Below are 14,211 nucleotides of genomic sequence, written 5' to 3' on the forward strand. Positions count from 1 at the left end.
AGAAGGCAGAGGGAAATAAAGCCAAAGAAAACCATATACCAGCCAGAAGAATGGCAAGAAGAAGGACTTGAGCAAGATAAAATATTTTCATTACCATGAATCGGAGCACTGTGCAACAAAGTCTTCACACAAGAAGTATAGCAAGAAGCCTTCAAGAGGAGCAGGAGGTGAAGCACTTGCCTCAAAATTCAAATTAGACTTCACCCTGATTGCATGTATAGAAAACACTATAATGGGTGCCTATTTCCATATGACATGATGTAAAACATTCTTTAGTAGCGTAGAGGAGAAGGATCTCCATATGCACATAAAAATTAGGGATGATGGGTGGTACAATACCAAAGGAATTGGTTATGTAACATTTAAGAGGGAGTCACGCTCCCATCTTCATTTGAAAGATGTCTTGTATGTACTTGGATGAAGAAGAACTTGATCTCTATAGTTGTATTGGAGGATCATGGCTATGATGTTTTCTTCATTAAGGGGAAATCATTTCTGAGAGATGTAGCTACCAGGCAAGTGTTGGCTTGTTGGGGCTTGACCCAGGTTCAGAGTTAATTAGCCAAACAAATCCCTGCACCACTGGCCCTTTCGACAACAGTCTGCAGAGTGCGAACTAAGGTATCACACGAAGTAGTATGGGAGTGTGCTAGAACCAGGTTTTTTCACCCTAGAGATGTCCAATGAGTTTGACTGGTCCTTTGTTTGTCCCAGCACGCAGTTGGCTTTGCGCACCTTCTGTTCCTCGTGGCCTGATACCCTGCCTTCGCGTAACCATAACTAGGGGATGTGCCACACTTTGTGCTATTACCCGAGCTCTTATTTATCTTCCAGTATTATTTAAGCACCTTTTCCTACTTAAATGTCTTAAGTTATACTTAACAATACAAAACATTCATACAGGTTCGCACAATAAATAAACAATATATTTGCAAATTATATCCAATCATGCATTAACCTAGGAAAAGATACACATAATTATATCAAAACTTCTCTTTAGTGATTCTTCAATGGTTATAGACTCGACCTGCCCTACGCATTCAGCTGTAGGGGTCCGCGCGCTCAGCTGCAGAGCCTTCTCCTACTATATGATCCACAGATACACTTTACACTTCGACCCGATCACTTAGACTTCTCATTCTTCTTCTCCTATTACTTGTTACACTTAGAGCAGCGCTCTATTTATACAATCCCATGGTCTGCGGACCATGGGTAGGTATATTTAGTCAACATTACATTACAAAAACTAGGGCAGAGAACCTTGTGACTCTATCATAATTTGCACTACGTTCCTGTAATTCATGGAGCTTTTACAAAAGACTTGCTCAAAATCGCGGCTTTAAGCCCCAACACATGCCTTTGGGGGGATTCCATGCCGAACAGGCCCCCAACACAAATAGCGTGACTCGCCCTTGTGTCACTCTGTCGGTATGGAGATCTTTGCATGGAGTCCCTCCAACTGTTCTTGAACTGTGGCAAGGTTAGCAGTGCACTGAGTCGCTGCTTGCTAGATCTGCTGCATACATTGTTGCAAAACCTCTATGTCGAGAGTGCTTCTCTGCATCAAGGCATGCATACCCTACATTTGTGTGAGCTTTCTTTCAATTTCTTTTGTGATGGTGAAGGTCTCATCTTTCCAAGTTTGAACGCACACCTTCAGGACTGCTTCCTTGTGTCGTGCCATGTCCACCTGCTCCTTCAGCACTTTAGCCTATTGCATCTACATGAGCCTATGAGTGAGGACCACCATATGCGCAGTTCCTCGGATGCTGTCATACTGCTATTGGATTTCTCATGCCTCTGCTTCTAAACACTTGATGTTGGGGTCCTCCTGCAAGTTTGAGAGGACCTCAAGCAATTCTTCCAACTTACTGGTGCAGTCTCGCACTACACCGCCAATCTCATCCAGTCCCGCTGTGATAGCACTAGTGCACTGTTCTCTGACTTCTGGGGGGGTGGACGGCTTCACCTTCAATTGCAACTCGACGATGTCATTTCTTCTGTTTCCTCGTGGACCCCTGCTGCTAACCTATGGATCTGTGCCTCTTCTGGTATGTTTGCTGGGATGGACAGCTCCGGGACGTTTTGGCAAGTGTCGTCTATTACTTGTACCAGCTGGTGATTCTACGACACCACCTCAACATGTTGCAAGATCATTTGTTCCATATTGATTTTGTGCTCACTGAGAACTTGCAGTGCACGGCTCTCCCCAGTGCATGGTTCTGCAGGTATACCATCCCATAAAACATATAAGTTCTCTCACAGGAGTGCAACCATATTGAGATTGAGACCTTTCAACATGCTAACTATAGGCCTGTCAACCTCGTTTGATGTCACTAGTGCCCCTTCTGGCAACACTATGGTATTCGTCATCTCCCTGTGCAACATTTCCTCTGCTGTTATTGAGCCAGTTGCAGGCCTGGTCGAAAGGATACCAGCCTGAGTAGGGAATGCCTGTAATTCCTACAACTATGCTCTAAGGGCCCCCAATGCAATCTGGTTCTCTTGCATGAAATCTTGGGGAGCCTCATTGGTGACATCGCACACCGTCTTGCCAATGTCATGCAGATCACCCTCGGTTAGGGTGATTAGGTCAATACACAAGTTCAATGCCTTGACCTTCTTACACGACCCTACCCTCTCTATTGGGTGTTGTAGCTTCAACTACGTTGATGCAGTTTGTGGCTCTATGACTCCGTCTTCTGTCTCTACTTCCTCCGCTTCCTGCCCCTACGAAGGCGTCGTTTGGCCCTCGCTTGCCTTCGTGATTGCCTCCTGTGCTGCTACTACTACTGCAACCTTTTCTTGCTCAGTTGCTTTTTGTGCAACTTCCTGCACCACCCATACTTCTTCTACCAACGCCTCCTTCCTTCGCTTTTCGGCCAGCTATGTGATGCGCAACTTGGCCTCATCTTTCTTTCTTTAGGTTGCCGACTTCTTCATCTCCGTGATGTTTGTGGCACACCACTCTAGCGTCCATGCCTCCAGTATGTTAAAAATGACGTCATCTGTAGCTACGAGGGTAGCTTTATCCACTGTTTGGTCGGGTCCTTGCGCGCTTTGATATAAATGTTATGTATTTCTGCTATGAATTCTACAAAACTCTTCAGACTATCATAAATAGTGGGTGACAACCACGGCTTACAGTTGATCCCCATTATGAGGTTCATTTCCATGAACACCCAGAATATTTTGCTGTCACGGATCCTCTTAGCATCCTTTGTGGCCCAAAGCAAAGAGTACTTCACGCCCTCTGGTAGGTCCCTGTTAATTATGGGCAATTGACTATCCTCGAGTAATTCCCCTGCCACGAACACTATGGATAGCAGAAGCCATGCATAGTGGAACATTTTTTCCTGTTCCTGAGCTTCACAGTAATTTTCTAAAAACTCCTTGCAGAGGAACTTAGACCAGTTAAACTAAACCCCCTCTTTGCACTGCTCAGCCAATGCTACCATCGGCACGGTGACTTCATCTGCACGGCACTTACGCATAACATTTCCTGCCATGATTTGGGTTGCCACGCATACTACTTTCTCCTTGATGTTGGAGATGGCGTATCCCCTCTTCTTTTCCAGCTTGTACTTTTTCTTCATGGCCTCTGCGATGGCCAAGTCACTACCCTTCTGCTCCGAGATGTCCGTGGGTTCCTCCCTTTTGCATGGAATATAGGAGATGTGGTGAATCAAATCTATTGTGATGGGGATGGGCTCTTCTAGCCACCAACACCCATCATGCACCAGGCATAGCAGCTACTTGATGATGAAAATGGTTATTGGGGCGCAGTGGAAATGTGGCACCCAGAGCAGATTTAGTACCCCCGCCTTTTCCACTCTACACAACCACTTTCACAGCTCTAGTTCTGTAACCCCCTCCGTGGTGTTCTGCATGGGCTTAATAAGGTGCCTGGTCTCAAGCTGAGGGAACTTCTCTTGGTCAGCGAAATCCTAATCTTCGAATTTCAGGCTTGCCATGCGTCCTAGGTGTGTGCCCTCAAACATAATATTGTTGGGGAGGAGCGGGGTCTGGAGTGAGCTCTTTGTCTCATCCAGGTCCTTGGGCACTTTAGCCTTCCCTTTTCATGGGGGGGCATAGGCGGGAAATTTTGTTGCGGGGTGTGCAGGCTGAATGTCCTCCTCCATGCCTTCATCCTTGTCCTCTGCAATGATAAGATCCTCTAGATCTTCTTCTTTGTCATCAGTCTCTATGTGACGAATTTCCCCTTCTCCTCCATCGACAACTTGATGCACAGCGAGTTCCGTAGGGACACACGTATGGGAACCATTGCTTGTTTGTCCTTCTTGGGTCTTGGTGTGCACGGTGATTTTGAGATTTTTGCCACAATCCTGGAACCTTCTAGAGCATCCCCCATAGCCAAGGCCTCTGTGGTCTCTTCAGCGGTCAATTAAGTTACCTCCTTAACATCCTCAGCTGATGCCATCGTATCTGTCCAGAAATCTGACACCCGCGAACTTAGGGGCTCAATCAATGCTCAGCACACAACAATTAGGGATCTGCTCAATAGCTCAATTCGCAAATGACAAAGTGTTGTTTGCTGGGTAGTCCTTTGGATTTTATAGTGCTTTTTGAATTTGAATTCGACCATTCCCCCCAAATTAGTACATTAATACTCCCTTGGCGGCAGATTTTCCCAAATCTTGCCCATAAATTGTGTCTTAAATGCCTGCCGCCCACTCCATTTAGCCTCAAGTCGAGCATCCCATCATGAATAGTGACTTCAATGGTCACTTTTTGGCCAAACCACGTGGCAGTGCTACCCAACAGGTGCAGTCGCGGACCTTGCGACTCTTTGCTTCTACGCGTAGCTCCAACATCACGCAGCTCCCAGGCAGAATAGTTTATAGTCCCACACTCCCTTTCAACTGCCTGGAGCACTAAGACTATTCTTCCCTCAGCTAGTTAGGTGGTTGCACCACCCGTGGAGAGTTTCATCTTATCATCCATCATGTTTCCTAAGAGTACCCACCTTTTATTGTTATGGACAGCATCGTGCACGCTACCATCTACAACACACTACCTTCCTTAGCAATGTGTGGTCCAAGCCAAGGAATTAGACTGATCAATTCATGGTGATATGCCTTAAACTTGTCATCGCAATCATATGCATCCTGCCTTATCACCCTGTATTTTTTCGAGAAAATCTTCCTTTATCTCGTCCTCTAGCTTCTTAACTTCTGCATCTAGCAGAGCACTTTTCTTCCTTAATCATATCCTTTCTTCTTCAAGTTCTTGGAGTCTAAGATTTCCTTGTTGGATTTCTTCTTCCATGGTTCCGCAAATTGTCGTATCTATCAGTGCTATCATCCACAGTCTAAGTTCTCCAAGCACTATAGGGCTTACTATGGTTGCTTCATACTCCAGCCTTGGTGGTGCCTGTGTGGTCAGGATTTTGCATACGGTCCTATAATCCTAGAGAACCATTGGTACATGCGGGTCCCAGTCGGTACACTTCACATTATGGACCTTGTTCTGCACACTTGGCCTTTTCGTACTTCGTGGCCCTAGTCGGAGGGGTCGTTTATGCCTTTTCCTTATCTGCACTTGCTTTTCGACCATGTTCCCTATTGCGAGGATGATGTGCATTCGTACAGGTTTCACACCATATGGCTGTATCCACCTGGATAGGTGGGTGCGTGGGCCGATTTTTCCATCAATTTTGTCTGTTAATCACATCGGAGGCTTCCCAAATCACATGTGCATCATCCTTTGGTAGTCACACCAGTCCTCTAAACTCTTCTGGTGCGTACCCCACCATCGTGAGGACGTAGCACACAGTACCCATTTCAGAGCGTCGAAATGCTGTTGTTCTGGCACTTCTCTTTCAAATTTGTTCAAGAACTCCTCCACTTCACCTAACCCATCGTACGTATGCATATCCCTTATCTCTGTTGTTACACAGCACAGTGATCTCGTCATCATGTTACAGTTGATCGTGGTTACCTTATGTAATCAGTTTTGCCATCTTTCTATCTCTTTGTCATAATCTGATGTACAAGAGCTTTCGCACTCCAATGCAACTAAGCCATTTGCAGTTGGATTTACCAGTATTGCTTGTACACAGTTATCTTGTATATGCAGTCTAGATCATCGTCGTTTTCATAGTCCCACAATAGCTCTGTCTAGCACGATCCTTCTGCAGGGTCCATTGGTACCACTACACGCAGTGAATTTTTCTCAAAATCATCTTGCACTTCTTTATATTTATCACTCCATTCATGTTAGTGGCCCAATCTATTCCCAATAGTGTGGGGTAGGAATTGCTATCATCGACAATATCTATCACTTCGAAATCTATAGCGTGCTTGCTCCTTCGATGTCTATGGTGATTCCTTGCAATCTCCCAATAGGTAGGATATTTTGCTGGTTCACCATCTGCAGTTGGATAGGAGACCATTACAATGCAGGCTTGCCCATGCGTTCCTATGTCTTCTTTGGAAGGACATCCGCGTCCGATCTTAGATCCAAAATCACTTGATCCATATCATATTCCTTGATCTACGTGGTCAATCTCATCTCCCTCCCCGTTTGCGTCGTGTGATTCTCGAGCTTCCGGACTACGCACAGTTCTCTTGGCGCAGTCCCAACACATCTAGTTATGATTTCTTGTAGACCCTTTACAGCCTTTTTGTCATGTAGCAACTTCATGCATGTCTCCAAGAACGTAGTGAGCATTGATGGGTCCATTTCTGGCTCCAGTCTGTCTTTACTTCCTGAAGTGGAGGCATGAATGAAGCTCCTCTTAGCTTCCATGAAGGACTCCTTAGCATACTCCAAATAAAATTTTGGTTCCTTTGTTGGAGCCTTATGAACATGTACTTTCTTTAGGCTACTTGCGTTGGTCATCCCGTATCGTAATACCACTCCGGAGCATGATATTTACATTACGGTCTTCCTCACGTGGCTCAGACCTCATCATTTGGATGTTCAGAGTCGGGGGAGGTTGGAGTGATCCTTTATCAGGCAACCCCGCTATCAGTGTTCGATAGTCCTCTGTCTCATGATCAAACAATATACAATACAAGCGTGATGGTCGCGTTGGATTTTTACAATCACGGGCATAATGTCCAGGCCCTCCGCAATTGTAATATATCATCTGTCTACGACCTCTTCCTAGTCCCATTCCACCTCGACCTCATCTGCGCCCCTGAAATCTGATTGGCGCCATCCCTACGTTCTGGTCAAGGGACCATGTTTTAGCCTAAACTCTGTAGGTAGGAGTCCAATCCATCATCAGCTCATAACTTCTATAGGTGCACTCGTCATGGCCTACTGATCTACAGAAGTTACAAAAAAAATTCTGTGAATTCTGCGTATACTTCTGTAATAGATGGCAATTATATGTATCATTCTTTCCTCCTATCTGACAAATAGCGCGCCATAAAGCAGGCATCACGTTCGGTCCTACTTGTGCGTTCGGTCTCAATGGCATTGGTCCTCCTCCCATGAGGTAATTCGAGAACACTGGGCAGTGGTCCTTGTCGTGCCCCTGGCCCTTGCATTTTATGCACCAAACCTCATCGCGCATCTTTGGGCGAGTTCTTCTTTCTTGTTTCAAACACTGCATCTCCAGGCACAAATTTTTCAGCTGCATGTGAATCTGATGAACTCCCAGGTTAGGATCTTGTATCGGAGTCTCGTGCAATCTCATTGCGACCTCCAAAGCCTCAGCCTAAGTGGTTAGCCTTTGTTGTGCCAGCACGTTCCGTAGATGCGACGTTAATGATGCTACAAACCTTTCGCAGTGCTACCCATTTGTTAAGGTCATGTTTGCTTCATGGATTGTGTACTTCAGTATTTGATCCAACTGCCACGGGGTTTCGCCTGGTAGCATTGTGATTTCGTTGAATCTAATTATCGACTGTGCCTGTGATTTTGGTTTGCTAAATTCTTTTTTCAACACAGTTTGGATATTAGCTATCCTCGCCTTCAGATTGTCATTAGAATGCTTAATGTACCAAGTCAGTGCATGATCCTACAGAGCACTGACCAACATTGCCTTCTTTATATTGTCATCTGTGACACCCTGTTCTTCCCATATAGCTTTTACAACGAATCAAAATTGGTATAGATCTTCATTCCCTACTCCTTTGAACACTGGTAGCTTTATCGCGCTGGCCATACTATTTCACAGTGGTCGCAGAGGTGGTATGGGTGAAGTCAGGGGTGAAGATGGTGAAACTAGTGGTGGTATGCGTGGAATCCTCTGCCTTATCAGATTGATCGCACTTCTTGGTGAAACCTTCGCGAGCTCTTATTCACCTCCTCATGGAGGTGAAATCAAGGGGCTAGTCCCTGATTCTTTGCTACCTTCTTTTCTGTAGATTCTCCCACTTTGCATAGCCCCAAACATTAATTTATTCGCATAACCTGCTTTTCACACAATAGTGTTTTAATCCAAGTGTTCAAAGACTTAACGTACTTACCTTGTGGTCCTTTGAGGAAGTGTCAATATGCCTCGCTATAGATGACTGAAGTATCTACCATGAATTCAGTGATGAACCCTCCTATTATTCGATCAAGCCAGTGGTTGACAACATGTGTGATAAGATATTCCAATGCTTCTAGTCTGCGCACCAATTCTTGAGTCCACACAATAGGTTTTTCGATTTTACACCTTCCTTGGCTATCTGATAGCTTCGCAGTCCACTCGTACAACTCACTGGGGAAGGATGCAAAGAAAATTTCATGGATCTCCGTATACAAGTAGCAATCTAATGACTCTTCCTTTTACAGTCGTGGATTCCTGTTTTCATGCGCCGCGAACCTGTGAATATTTCTATCAAACCAATTTTCAATTCCTTTCTTTCTCGGATTCTAGTGATAAGACATCAGAAATCTCTATGTAGATCCCGGTCCTGGCAACAGGTCCATTTGTTGGCTTGTTGGGGCCTAACCCAGGTTCAAAGTTAATAAGCCAAACAAATCCCTGTACTACTCGCCCTTTTAGCAGTAGTCTGCAGAGCGCGAACTAAGGTCTCACCTGAAGTAGTATGCAAGGGTGCTAGAAGTGGTTTTCTACACCTTGGAGATGTCTGATGAGTTCGGCCAGTACTTTGTTTGTCCCTGCGTGCAGGTGGCTTCATGCACCTTCCATTCCTCGCGGCCTAATACCTTGCCTTCGTGTAGCCCTAACTAGGGGCTGTGCCACGCTCTGCACTATTACCTAAGCTCTTATTTATCTTCCAGTATTATTTAAGAACCTTTGCCTACTTAAATGTCTTAAGTTACAACTAACAATACAAAACATTCATACAAGTTCGCATAGTAAATAAACAATATATTTGCAAATTATATCCAATCATGCATTAACTCAGGAAAAGATACACATAATTATATCAAAACTTCTCTTTATTGATTCTTCAATGGTTACAGACTCGACCTGCCCTACGCACTCAGCTACAGGGGTTCACACACTCAGCTGCGGACTACTAGGCCTCTGCGCACTCAGCTGTAGAGCCTTCTCCTACTCTACGACCCAGAGATACACTTTACACTTTGACTTAATCACCTAGACTTCTCATTTTTGTTCCCCCGTTATCTTTTACAGTTAGAGCCTCACTCTATTTATACAATCCCATGGTCCACGGACCATGGGTAGGTCTATCTAGCCGACATTACATTATAAAAACTAGGGCGGAAAACCTTGTGACTCTATCATACTTCGCACTCCACGCCCGTAATTCGCAGAGCTTTCACAAAATACTTGCTCAAAACTTGGGCTTTAAGCCCCAACACATGCCTTTGGGGGGATTCCATGCCCAACAGCAAGTGAAACAAATTGGAGTTTTTGTGAATAACCTATACAAACTTGAGGTGGAAGCTTGCGTTACACTAAGTAGTAAGGTAGGAGAAGTGTAGTGTTGGGATGTTGGAGAAATCTGGCACATACACATGGGATACTTACACCATGGGGCCTTAAAAATCATGCAGCAAATTACCACCGATCTCCCGAAATGCACCCTTCACCAACATGATGTCTGCAAGGGATTCACATTGGGGAAATGTGTCAAATCCACCTTCCAGGTCCAAGATAACATAGCTAGAGTAATATTGGAGTGAGTCCACTCTAATGTATGTGGACCATTTTCTACAACCTCTACAACAAAACACAAGCATTATGTTATTTTTGTTGATGACTTTTCAAGAAAATATTGCATCTTCTTCATGCGAAAGAAAGATGAAGTTTTCTCAAAATTTGTTGAATTCAAAGCATTGGTTTAAAAGGATACTGGTCAGAAATTGAAAGCCCTAAGAAGTGATAATGGAGGAAAATATGTATCTAGCACCTTTAAGTACTTTTGTGCCAAAGATGGTCTTAGAAGAGAACTGATAACACCCCATAACCTACAACAAAATGGGGTAGTTGAAAGAAAGAACAAAATAATAGTGGGAGTAGCAAGAGCCATGTTGCATGATTAGGGGCTACCATTACACCTATGGGCATAAGCATGCAACAACGTAGTCTATTTGTAGAACCAGAGTCCTCATAGAATACTTGGCATGATCACACCCAAAGCTTTCTATGGGAGGAAGCCAACTGTATCTCATTTTGGAATTTTTGGAGCTACTATGTATTGCATGTCTCCAAGGATAGCAGGAAGAAAATTGAGCCTGCAACTGAGATGGGAGTCTTTGTAGGATACATAGAGACACCACATAACTATAGGGTGTATTTTTCGTCACCGAGGGTGATAGTAATGAGGAGAGATGTCAAATTTGATGAGGAGAAGGCTATGAGATGCTCTCTAGAGTGAGAGTTGAGTATTCATCATAGGAGGAGCTTATAGTTCCTAAGGAGGAGCTTCATGTAGAGCTTTAGGAGGTTTTGGAGTAGACACATGCAGAGGAGTAAACAAGAGGTCGAGTGGAGGCACCCACTCAACCATAATCTTTCGTAGAGGGGAGGAAGAGAACCAAAGAAGTTGACAAATTGGTACAAGATGCATGAGAGCATGTGGGAACTCCTTCATCTTAGCAAAGGAAGATGAGGTCACGAGATAAGTACACTCGGTATATGTCTCTCATTATAGAGCTCATTGAATCAAAGCCTTCTTCGTTTGAGGAAGAAATTTCTCCATCAGTGCCGGTTAATGCCATGGTGGAGGAGTATGACTCCATCATGAAGAACAATGTATGGGAGGTGGTGTCGAGAGAAGGGAAGAAGTCAGTATTAAGTGAAGCATGAAACTGATGGGAGCATTGAGAAGTATAAGGCTAGATTTGTGGCCAAAGGCTTCTCTTAGGTAGAGGGAGTGGACTATGAGGAAACATTTGCACTTGTGGAAAGATATTCCTCGATCATAACAATTATAGCATTAGCTACACAGATGGGGTGGAATATCCACTAGATGGATGTGAATACCACCTTTCTTGATGTTTTTGTTGAGGAATAAATTTACATAAAGCAGCCAAAGGGATTTGAGACATATGACTGGGAGACGTGTGTAGACTCAAAAGAGCCCTATATGGTGTCAAGTAAGCACCTTGAGCATGGTACACTCAAATTTATACATATATTAGTTGATTGGGATTCACCAAAAGTGAACCAGATGCCAACCTCTATCACATTGTGGTATATGTGAAGTTGCGTATCTTGGTAGTGTATGTTGATGACTTAATACTTAGAGGAGATGAGTAGTGATTCAGAGATGAAGGACATGAGATTGATACATTACTTCCTTGGGCTGGAAGTATGGCAGGGTGATGGTGATATGTTTGTGAGTCACGGAAAGTACACCTTTGAATACTTTAGAGATTTTACATGGAGAACTACAAGCCTATGGACACACCTCTAGCTACAAATTGGAGGAAGGAGAGTGCTTATTTAGGAGAGGCATAGATGCTACCATCTACAAATATCTTGTGGGATCCTTGATGTATCTGGTGAAAAAAAGGCCTGACATATGTTATGCAACTAATTATTTGATTCAAGCCATGGTTAAGCCCACCAAGCTTTATCGGAAGGCGACAAATCATGTGTTGAGGTACCTGAGAGGCACAACTAAGAATGGGTATGGTAGAAGAGGACAAAGGGAGTGAAGCTCCAAGGCTTCACTGATGCAGATTGGGCAGGGAGTCCATCAAACAAGAAAAGTACTTCAGGTGTTATCTTTAGTGTTGGGTCTGCAACTATTTCCTGGTATAGTAGGAAATAAAGGTATGTGGCACTCAACTCAATAAAGGTTGAATACATGGCTACAAGTCAAGAAGCATGTGAGGCCATATGGATGAGGAAAATACTTGTGGGTCTTTTCAATCAACAAATGGATTTGACAATGATTTATTGTGATAATTAGAGTTGTATCAAACTCTTTGCAAATCTAGTATTTCATTACAGGTCCAAGCACATTGATATCAGGTACCATCACTTGCAAAATTGTGTGCGGAGGAGAATTATGATGTTAGAGTACATTCCAACATAGAATCAGGATGCATATATATTGAAAAAGGCATTGTCAAGAGGCAAATTCAAATTCCACAGGTGCAGGATATGGGTGGTTCAAAATCCCTTTCTTGCTAAGAGGGAGTGTTAGAAAATGTAGCAAGAAAGGCTAAATTTGACTTGTTCCTTAGTCAAATTTAGTATTTCGATTTTGCAAATCAACAAGATGACTTGGAAGGAATTTAACTTGTGTGACATGGCCTTTCTACTTGTTTACTTAGTAAATACTAGTTATAAGCTAGAAGTAGAGTTATGCATGTAGTGTTGCTAAAATTTAGCAATCTAATTCAGTTTGACTTAGTTAACTGAGCTTAAGCAACTAGTTGAGTAGTAGAATTGTTGTTAACTCAATGATCTCTCGGTTAAACTAGTCAATCAATTAAAAATAACCCGGACATGTATGGAATTTGAATTGGAAAACTAAAGTGAAGGAAAAGGCACATTGTAATTACTAATTATATACTAGTTGAGTGTACATGCTGGGCATTGAGGCAGATGATCAATTACTTGGGATTTTCACAAAGGAATAGTGAATTCCCCTATTATTTAGGAGTTAATTTCCTCAGGAAACGTGCAAGTAAATAGGAGAAATATGGGGCCTTGAATTGACTAAGTGTTGGCCATAGCAGGACAATCAATAGGAGAACATATTTACATTGAAGGGTGTGCTTTAGGATTGAAGCAAGACATTGTAATAGTTTCTCATTCTCATATGATTAATGAAAAGAAGTGAAAGGGTTTTTCCCTGTTGGGTTTCCCTATATATATATATATATATATAATATATATATATATATGGTTGCATGTGATTGCATGTGTTTCTATATTGTGATTTCAATTTCATAAAATAGTGGAGGAAATTTTTAATCTCTTGTTTTAACTCAAATGCATCAGTAGTAGCAAATTTATATTAATTTTTATAGTCTTAGGGTGTTGTAGGGTTCAAATATCTCAGCGATGGGAAGCTAAAAATGTTCCCAACACTCTCAATTCTACCTAGACCACACTCTTGACCTTTAGGATTCTCACCCAAAATAAAATAACAATTTGGCCAAGTGTATAAACCCTACCCATACTTCAGATTTGACCACTGGGGTCAATGGATTATGGTTGGTGTCTATACACACAACATGGTTGCACTAGGGTGTGGTTTCCCTAGTGCCCACTAGGTGTTGGACCTACTAACATGTCAACAAAGTCATGTTCTCCCACTTCCTCTTGACCTTGAAAACATAGTGTATATGGACTAAAAAGAAACCTATGCTAGGTTCATAAAGTAGAACTACAACTATTGTGCGCCCACCCTCCTGTAGTTTTAAGGAGACTCATCGCTGAATTCCTAATACTTAAATTCCTAGTTTTGGCAAAATAACTAGCATAGGGATTGGTTAAACTAAGTATACCCATAAATTTGGAAAATCAACTGATCGAATATGAACACATAACATTCACCATGCACATAATAATGAATAGCATATTCTAGACACACTTTAAAAATGTGTGCACATGACACCATTATAATCACAAAGACACAATGAGCGTCAAAACCCAGACATTAATTTACATTTACAAACATGCAAGATATTGCACCATCCACAATGTAACAAGATTCATCACACTCCATAAGGCAATACACATAAGCAATGTACATTTATTGATCTGTGTGTTTAATGATGGCTGAAAGATGAAGGAAGGACTTCAAATATCCACCCAATTGTAAGCTAGCCACATGGAAATCTTTCTTACAA

The sequence above is a fragment of the Pinus tabuliformis genome, chromosome 6, assembly GCF_031772625.1.
Source record: "Pinus tabuliformis cultivar Carrire ecotype Pingquan chromosome 6, CPIR1, whole genome shotgun sequence".
Classification (NCBI taxonomy): domain Eukaryota; kingdom Viridiplantae; phylum Streptophyta; class Pinopsida; order Pinales; family Pinaceae; genus Pinus; species Pinus tabuliformis.